Source organism: Cotesia typhae, unplaced genomic scaffold, assembly GCF_013202065.1.
Source record: "Cotesia typhae breed Kobodo isofemale line unplaced genomic scaffold, CoteBio_Ctyphae contig_4, whole genome shotgun sequence".
In the NCBI taxonomy this organism is placed as follows: domain Eukaryota; kingdom Metazoa; phylum Arthropoda; class Insecta; order Hymenoptera; family Braconidae; genus Cotesia; species Cotesia typhae.
In genome coordinates this window covers 9,509,739-9,518,789 of record NW_027423748.1, presented here as the reverse complement: position 1 = coordinate 9,518,789, position 9,051 = coordinate 9,509,739, and positions in this window count along the sequence as shown.

The following is a 9,051-nucleotide window of genomic DNA, read 5'->3' as shown; positions in this document are numbered from 1 at the left end:
ATAAAAATAATCATAGTAATAGTTGGCCCTCTCTGAAAACATAAATTTTCGAATGAAAAGAAAGCGGAGTAAAAAATATACATTTTATTTCCGTAATGTATTTTATTGAAAAGAAATAAATATACCGCTGGTGAATAAGTTGTGTATAGAATAGATTATCAAGGATAGATTGAAGAAAGTCTTCTGACCATTAACAATGTGGGAATATACCAGTTGATCTTGATGGATTTTTCCGTATTTGAACAAACTTTTATCTTTATATATATACAGGTATATTTACTTATAAAATAGACAAGAGCTACAGATACAGATCGATCTGCAGAGATAGTCACTCAGTCGAGTTTGAGATCGCGGACAGAATAAAAGGAAACTCAATGCACTTTTTATCCCTCCATGTCCGAAGACTCAATCTCAAGTTTATAAGTAAAATATATTTATGACGTCCGATTATTATCGGCATTAGAGATTGTAACTCAGGTAATTTCAGGGCTTTTTATTTCAAGAGACAAATCCACGATACACGATTGTAAATCTAATCGGTAATTTTCGACTGTACAATTGACAGGTGTATGTACGTGTGTATGTAAGAGAGTTTTATGAGTTTCATCGCGTTGAAGAAGAATAAGTGTAGCACATATGTATTATACGCTGTAATAAAATTTCGTAAATTTAGTAAAAATTTATTGTACTAATATATTTTAAAATAAAATATCGAAAATGAAAAAAATTTATAATTGATGCATAGCAATATCACAATATGGACTTGCACACTGAAAAAAAAAATTCTTGACTGTATTTTTGAGTGTAAATTTTCTTGGCTCAAGAAAAGACAAAAAATTTATTACCAAACATATCATTTAAAAATTAAAATTTGCTTTCAATAAATTTCATTGAAAATTGCATTTTTTTTTTTTTTTTTAACAGTATAAATACAAGGTTGAGTGTAGTTCTAGATGACCACAAAAGACACATGAAGAGACTCTCTGGTCTTTCTCCTCAGCGAAAGCTTTTTAGAGATCTTCTCTTCGAGCAGAGGTTGAGCTCATCCGCCTACTGGTGAGTCAACTGAGAGAATATTTCTCGAGGGCTCAGTTTCGGCCGTTACTCTTTCCGAGCACTCTGCTCCTACTATTTCTGTACTTCCTACTATTTCTCGTGCATCCCTACGGGAAACTCTTCAAACTAATCCTGAGCTCTACACCACTGCTCCCAGCGATTTTTCCAACTCCACCTTTTTTCTCGGACTCATTTTATTTCATTCCTTTTTTATACCTTTCCCACTTTCATACACAACTATGTACTTACCCTTATTGCACGTAAAACTAAAATTGTGATTTTTCACTGAATCGATACAAAAAACCTTAGCTTGTTTTTTATTTATCTTTTTTTTATTTTTTTTTTTTTTTAATCTAAGTTACGGGAACTTTTTATCTTTCAGAAAAAAAATTTATAAATATTTTTCTAAGGGCGGTTTTACGCGACCGTGATTTATCGTGAAGGGTGATGGAAAAGGCACGAGAATAAGTGTGTTGAAAACGGTTAAGTAATCGTTTACATGAGCTCTATTAATACAAGCGATTAAACCAGCTCAGATTATAATAGATGTCATTGAATTGAAAAATTAATTTTAAAAAAAATAATCACATAATTGCAAAAATTTATTTTTATAATAAAACTTGATAAAATCGTAAAAAGAAAAAAAAATGTCCACTAGATCTGCAAAAAATAAAATTAAAAAATGCTCTATTGCCATCAAAAATTAAAAACAACGAAAAGTTGACTGCTAAAGATATTTGGTGCGTTGGGAATAAATAAAGTGAAATTGTGTGATGATTTGTGTCAAGTTATGGTCTAATGAAAAATAGAATCATTTTTACGCGTTAAACTTTGGTGCATTGTGAATATTTGTACACATATATGTACATTTTAAAATGTGAATATATATATATATATTTATATAATAAAATAGGCTGGCTCGTATTTTACGCCCTGCAGTGGCCAGTGAATCCCACAACGCGCGTGGTGGTCAACTGGCGGCTTTTTAATCAAATGTCCGCGGTTTTTATCATCGCCCGTGCAACTCTCCGACCGCACCCACACCGCGAATGCATTTCACTACGTGACAAATAGCCGGGGAAAAAGTAACATGAATAAAAAATATTTTTATAAAATACTCCGTAAAATGTTCTATAGACTATCCGCAAACCTATGCTGCAATAAACTATGCGTCATTTATTATTTTATTTTATTTTAGTTTAGTTTATAAACTACGCTAAAAAGTACACAAGCTCATCATTATTATTTTTTTTTGCTAATTTTATTACCGTGAGAATTAAAAAAAAAAACTTCCAATAAGAATTTATTTTATTGGTACAATGAAAAAAAAAAAAAAAAAAAAAAAAAAAATCATCGATATATTTTAACAAAGTTTGAAGTCAAGAAATTTTTATATAGACATTTTTTATTCTTTCTCTTTGTAAAGCTTGTTAAAAATATAAAAAATCTCGCTGACACTTGTTATTTGTTAAATTAGGTGATTAATCCATCATACACAGGTAATTAGTCAGGAAATGATAAATATCCTGTATGATAAAAATAAAAAATAAAAATAAATACCGACAAACTTCCACACCGTTTGCTTAAATAAAATACTAGAATTTATGTCGCCAAATATCGAAAAATCCATTAGTTTCCTACTCGAATGTACTCTGGTGTATTATACATATATATACGCACAAATATTTATATACTCGGATTTTATTTACACACATTATAAATACATATGAGTATTTTAACCTGATAGCAGTAAACGCGATATGTGTACTCTGTTCAGTATCTATATCATCCCCATCAAATCTACGCGAACATATCTGTATCGATAATCTCGTTACTCGAAGATACAGCACATAAAATCAATCAGCTTTTAAAAAAGTGCCTGCATAAAATCAAAACTATATTTTATTTTATCGTCTATATGTATAAAATGAAACAGGGTGATGAATTTATTTATTTATTCGTGGGGAGAAATAAATTTTTTTATTGCTCTTCTGGTGAAGTAATAAAGTGCGCTGTTGAAACTTTTTGCATTATTGTTGCATGTTACGCCTACGGAAATTTGTCAATTACTTTCAAACAATATTTAATCAAGTTTTTTGGCTATTTTTTGCATAAATAAATATAAATATATCGAAAAAATTTATGAACTATCAAATTTCAATCAAAAAATAAAAGTTAAAATTTTATTTAATTAATTTATTACTAAAAAGTGAACTGCGATGTTTTTCTTTTAAACTTTTACTTTTTCATTTATAAAAATTATTTATCCTGCTATTTTGGCTGAAGAGTAAGATAGTATGATGCAGGCTTTTAATTTGATAAGTCAAAATAGTCTCCGTAGTTGAATGAAGAGCGAGGAGCGCCTATCGGATCGATGAGCAACATGTACTGACACCGATAAATAATGATGTCGATGTCCGAGTGTTTGTGTACATCGGGAGCCGCGATATGTATATAATGTATATATAATATGTATATATATATATATATATATATATATATATATATATATATATATATATATATATATATATATATATATATATATATATATATATATATATATATATATATATATATATATATATATATATATATATATATATATATATATATATATATATATATATATATATATATATATATATATATATATATATATATATATATATATATATATATATATATATGTGTGTGTGTGTGTGTGTGTGTGTGTGTGTGTGTGTGTGTGTGTGTGTGTGTGTGTGTGTGTGTGTGTGTGTGTGTGTGTGTGTGTGTGTGTGTGTGTGTGTGTGTGTGTGTGTGTGTGTGTGTGTGTGTTATGTATAATATGGGAGGCTGAAGAACGCACACTTGAGTGCGCTTGCGTTTTATGCGCACTTTATCATTGTGAAAACTCAGTGCAGCTTGCGTTATTCCCGTGCAATATAAGCGTCCATGCACCCTCCTGTCTCGCTCGTTCCTGTCGAGGAGAAGGAGGAAAAGTGATATTGCTCGCTCGATTAAATTAACTGTAACCTTCGGTGATGGCTATTGTCGATAGTATATTTTAGTATATTACCTTGCACACTTGTTGTTTTAATGATCCTATTAATATGTGTTTTTATGGATTTTATTTTGTATTCATTGATATTGGAAAAACTTTATTGAGAATTTCACGCGAAGATCGTGGAAATTTTTTTAAAAATTCAATCAATTTTCGACTTATGATTTCTTTGCAGTAAAAGTTACTTGAACATTTTCTCGTTACATCTTCAAAACTCAGATAATTTTATGAAAACATTTATATATGATTTTATAAAATTATGTAATATTTTGACAAATTGATTTTTGTAATTTTCACTATGCAATCTACTTTGTTAACTTTAATTCCATAATTAAATAGTTTAAACTGTAATTTAAGATTCTTCAGCATTGAAGATCAATTATTTCTTAATTTACATGGTTATCAAGTTCAAATATGAACACAATATATTAAGTGTAGCTTAATTATTTAAGTAAGTACGCTTAACCCTTATTACTTTCATTATCCACCTACACCTCTAATATTTTATTTTATTTTTATGGATAATTTTTTTTGGATTACAAATATGTATAGTAATTGCAGTGTAGTTAAAATATTCGAATTAATTGTAGCGTAAAAAATTCCAAAGCACGCTGATGTCCGACAATAATAATAACAACACCACTTTTCTGGTTAAAGTTTCTTCAAAACTAAAATTTAAAGGCTAGAAACTTTTATGAATATCCAATTTCCTGTAATGTGATTGGGTCGAGGAATCTTCCGCTCACTCCGATACAACACAAACAGAAAATTGAGAAAATAAAAAAAGGCAATGGTTTGAAAACAATAAAATATCTTATGAATTTAACTGTTGGAGCGTAAAGGTAAAATAGACCCCTGTAAACACAGTTGAGTTAATAGCATGCCCGGGGATTTCGGTCGAGAGTTCATTCTATACCTCGGGATGGTTGGGATGTCTGAAGACTCAACTCAAGATTCACCTGTCTGCTGACTGCGATAACTAACAAATCCTTTGCCGGAATTCCGCTTTGATACTCCCTCAATCATAATATTAATAATAATAACTATTCAACTTTTAATAAAGAATTTCATTATTGTTATTGTTATTATTTTTTTATTATTGGTAAGCAATATTCCCGGAATCTCCTGTGATCAGCTAGGATTAACGGTAATATTGTTTACTCTTTCTTGTTGAGGAAAATACGAATTACGAAATAAAAAGGATGATGCAGTCTTGTGAAATGGAATGCCATCAAGAATGCCACAGAATAGTGTAGCATGATCCAGCTTCTGGCTTCTGAGCCAAACAGCTTCCAGCTTCTAACTCTTTGTGTTTGTGCCTTTTTTCTGAACACACACCGGCAAAAAGGTCAAAAATACACAAGTGAACGTCTACCATTTGAGAGTAATGAGAATTTTTATTGTTTCTCTAAGAAAATGGATATCGCTTTCGCGGCAATCATATATTTTTAGGTATTAAATCGATTCTCAACAAAGTAATACTAGACTGATAGAAAAATTCACTTGATTCGAAAAATAAAAATATTTGAAGAATTTTAACCATGTAGAAATGATTTTAAACTAAAAGATATTTCATGGTTTGAGTAAAGTTTTTCAAATAAATTATTTATAACAAAAAAAAAAAACATCTAGTAAAATCAAATTTAATTGTTAAAAAAATTTTTTATTTGAAAATATTATTTTTAAAAATTTTGCTGTCTTCAATTGAGCAGAAAAACTGTAATTAAATTTTTGTTTTAATTCCAGATGATATTTTTTAGAATTAATTTTTTGGTTCAAAATTTTTAGTCTTGAGTCAAGTAATTTTTTTGGTAAATTTACCATACGCTGAGAAAAATTATTTGATAATTAATTAGTAAAAAAAAAAAAAAAAAAGACTAACAAGATTATTCAAATATTATGATTAATTGTAACGAGTAATTTAAAATCCAAACATAGCTCCTCATTACTCATTACTATTACACATAGTATATTCAACTAAATAGTAGACCACTATGTAGATCATACATAATAATATACTGTAAATATTATACTACTGGTGTTCTCTAATTAAATAACTGATAAAGTAGACGAGGGTTAAATTGTGAAATTCCCAAGTCCAGCCTGGAGCGTTTTCAACGACGTCAAGTGGAATCTAGTGAGTGGAGTAGCGGCAGTACTGCTTACCTCTACTACTTGGTACTTGAACTCGGTTTCCTTTCCACTGGCTCTGCTCCTGCTCGTTCCTTCGGTGAACGTCCACCACTACTGCTTAGTAGCAGTATTTACTACTACTGACTGTTGAGTAATATAAATGAAACAGTGACTCTTACACACACACACACACATACATACACACATATAATTTAACCAGCGCAGAGTCAAGTCACCAGCGGCGGTTTTGTACCACTTCGTCTTGAAATTACATAGATAATATCTTGTTATCATATTCCTGCATTTAAAAATACATTTAATATCCCCCGAATAGAATTTTTGTGTGCACAACTCAGCAGAGAAGGAAGGAATATTATCAACTTTGAACCGCTTTACGCTCCCGCGACCCGTTACCCGCCGCCCTTCAGTCACCAAGGATATGAACGTATGTATACTTAATGTCTCTTTCAACCTGCATAAGTACACATTTTATTTCGTTCCCCAGTTTCTATCCGGCATATTAATATCACTAAACCATAGACAGTGATGAGCAAAAAATTTTTAATTACTTTCGGTCAAATATTTGGTCTATGTATTTTTAATTTACTCTTATCTGATATATTCATATTTTCTTATTTATATATTATTTTATATAAATCTTGTTAGACAACATTTTGTTCCTAAAATCAAATTTATTTTTTTTTGTTCCGGCTAAATTTTTCTTAATTCTTGAAAAAAATTTATTTCCAATTTTTTTGTATCAAAAAGTTGACAAAAAAAATGAATTTCGGAATTTTTTGTTTCGAAGTCTGTCAAAAATCCAATTTTCAAAATTTATTTTTGATCGTAGTCCAATCACCGTATTTAAGTATACAGAATAAAATCCCGCCGGGGTTTTTTGTTTCAGATTAGCCAATCAGCTGATATCATGGAGGAAGGTCAATTTTTTTTTGAAAATGATGTAAAATATTAAAAAAAACTTATTTTTCGGAAGCACTCTTTAGCTCATTACTTATAATTAATAGTTAATAGATAGAGTTATTATCAAATGTGAATACCTATACATTGAATAATTAAAGTGTAATCATAATTAGTTTAAATTACGGATTAAATTAGGTGCGACATCCTCAACTGGTGAGCGTGTTTGAGGACGCGTTTAAAGTCATTACATAGTCATGATGGTATAATATCGGATTTTTAATTACAGAGTCGGCTGGCAAATATTTCACAAATATACATTTAATATGTTGTTTTTAGATACATTACATATGCCATAAGGGCAAAATAAATGAGAGTGTTTCATTAGAAAGTAAAATTTTGATTATTACAGTAGTTTATCGATTTAATTTAATTTGATTTTCTATTAGATGGAATAAAAATAAAAAAAAATAAAAAGGGTAAAATTGCATTGAAAACAAATTTGATCTCGGAATAACTCAGCGGGTTTGAATTAAAAATAGGGAAAAGAAAAACTGGGCTCTGTGGGCTACGAGAGGGAAGATAATTCAAAAGGGAGCTTAGAGAGCAAAAACGTTATATCTTTGGCTTCACTGCACCTGCATCTACGGTATATATGTATATATTTATGTAACTATAACTATAACTACAACTACGGTATTATTCCATATAATACGGTATTCTTACGTTTTCAGTTCTCTGTTCTCTGTTCTGCCGGTGCACCAAAATCGCTATCTTAACCAAACCCACCCACCCACCCACCCGGGACTCGGTTTTTCTAGCGAGCATTCACGCGAGAAAACTTCCCGGCTAACTACGTAAAGATTTAAAAAGCAAGAGATTTCATACCGCAATCTATATGTGTATATGTGTGTATGTTGCCTTTCAATGTGCCGAGTGAGAGTGCCACCGAGACTAATGAAAACTTCTTTTGTGGAAATGAATTTAAAAAAAGGAAAATAACATTTATGAAAAAGGGAAAAACGCTCTTTCATATAATACTTTACTTTATCGTAAACATACTTCTTGCTGTACTGTACAGTACCTACTGAGCAAAGTATTCAAATTAAATCTAAATATAAATATAAATGTCATTTTCTTCTTTCAAGTTATCGCAGTAAAAAGACTCAACTATGTGAGATTTTGTTTTCATAATGAGTTATTTTCAAGGGGTCTACTTTTTTTTAAAGGAAAAGCAATTCTGGAATTATGAGATATGGATATTATTTTTACTACTTTAATGAAAAGTGTATGAATATTTTTTAGTTTATTTTAATCTTCAAAATATATACTTAATTATAAATCGGAGAGCTTAAAAAATTTTTAATTTTGATTTTCTTAAAATAAGTTTGAATTTACGATAAAGTATCAAAAATGAATTTATTTTTTAAATTTATTTACGACTTATTTATAAAAGAAACAGTAATTGTTATTTATACTGAGCTTACTAAACTCTAAAATATCAATTCCCGAGTGATCATAAAATAAATAAACCATTAAAAGTGAAAAATAAGTAAATAAATAAACTTTTTGATACTATTTCACTGATTAAAGTTCTAGTTAAATGATATAAATTAAATAAAGAAATTTTTTATAATAAATTTACTAATATACAAGGGCTTATCTTATTAATAAAGATAATAATATAATAGTGATAAGCTTTACGATATTATCCCTAAAACGATTGGTATTTCCGAGGAACCGGTTCGGTAGATATAATACCCAATTAACGTCCTAGCTTACCACCACAATAATTCGGCAATTGCAGCAAATGTAAGGTATTACCGATCAGCATCCAGAGTATCCGATTTAAGTGCTCAAAACTCGCTTATTATCCGTCTAAATTCGATTTACCGGAG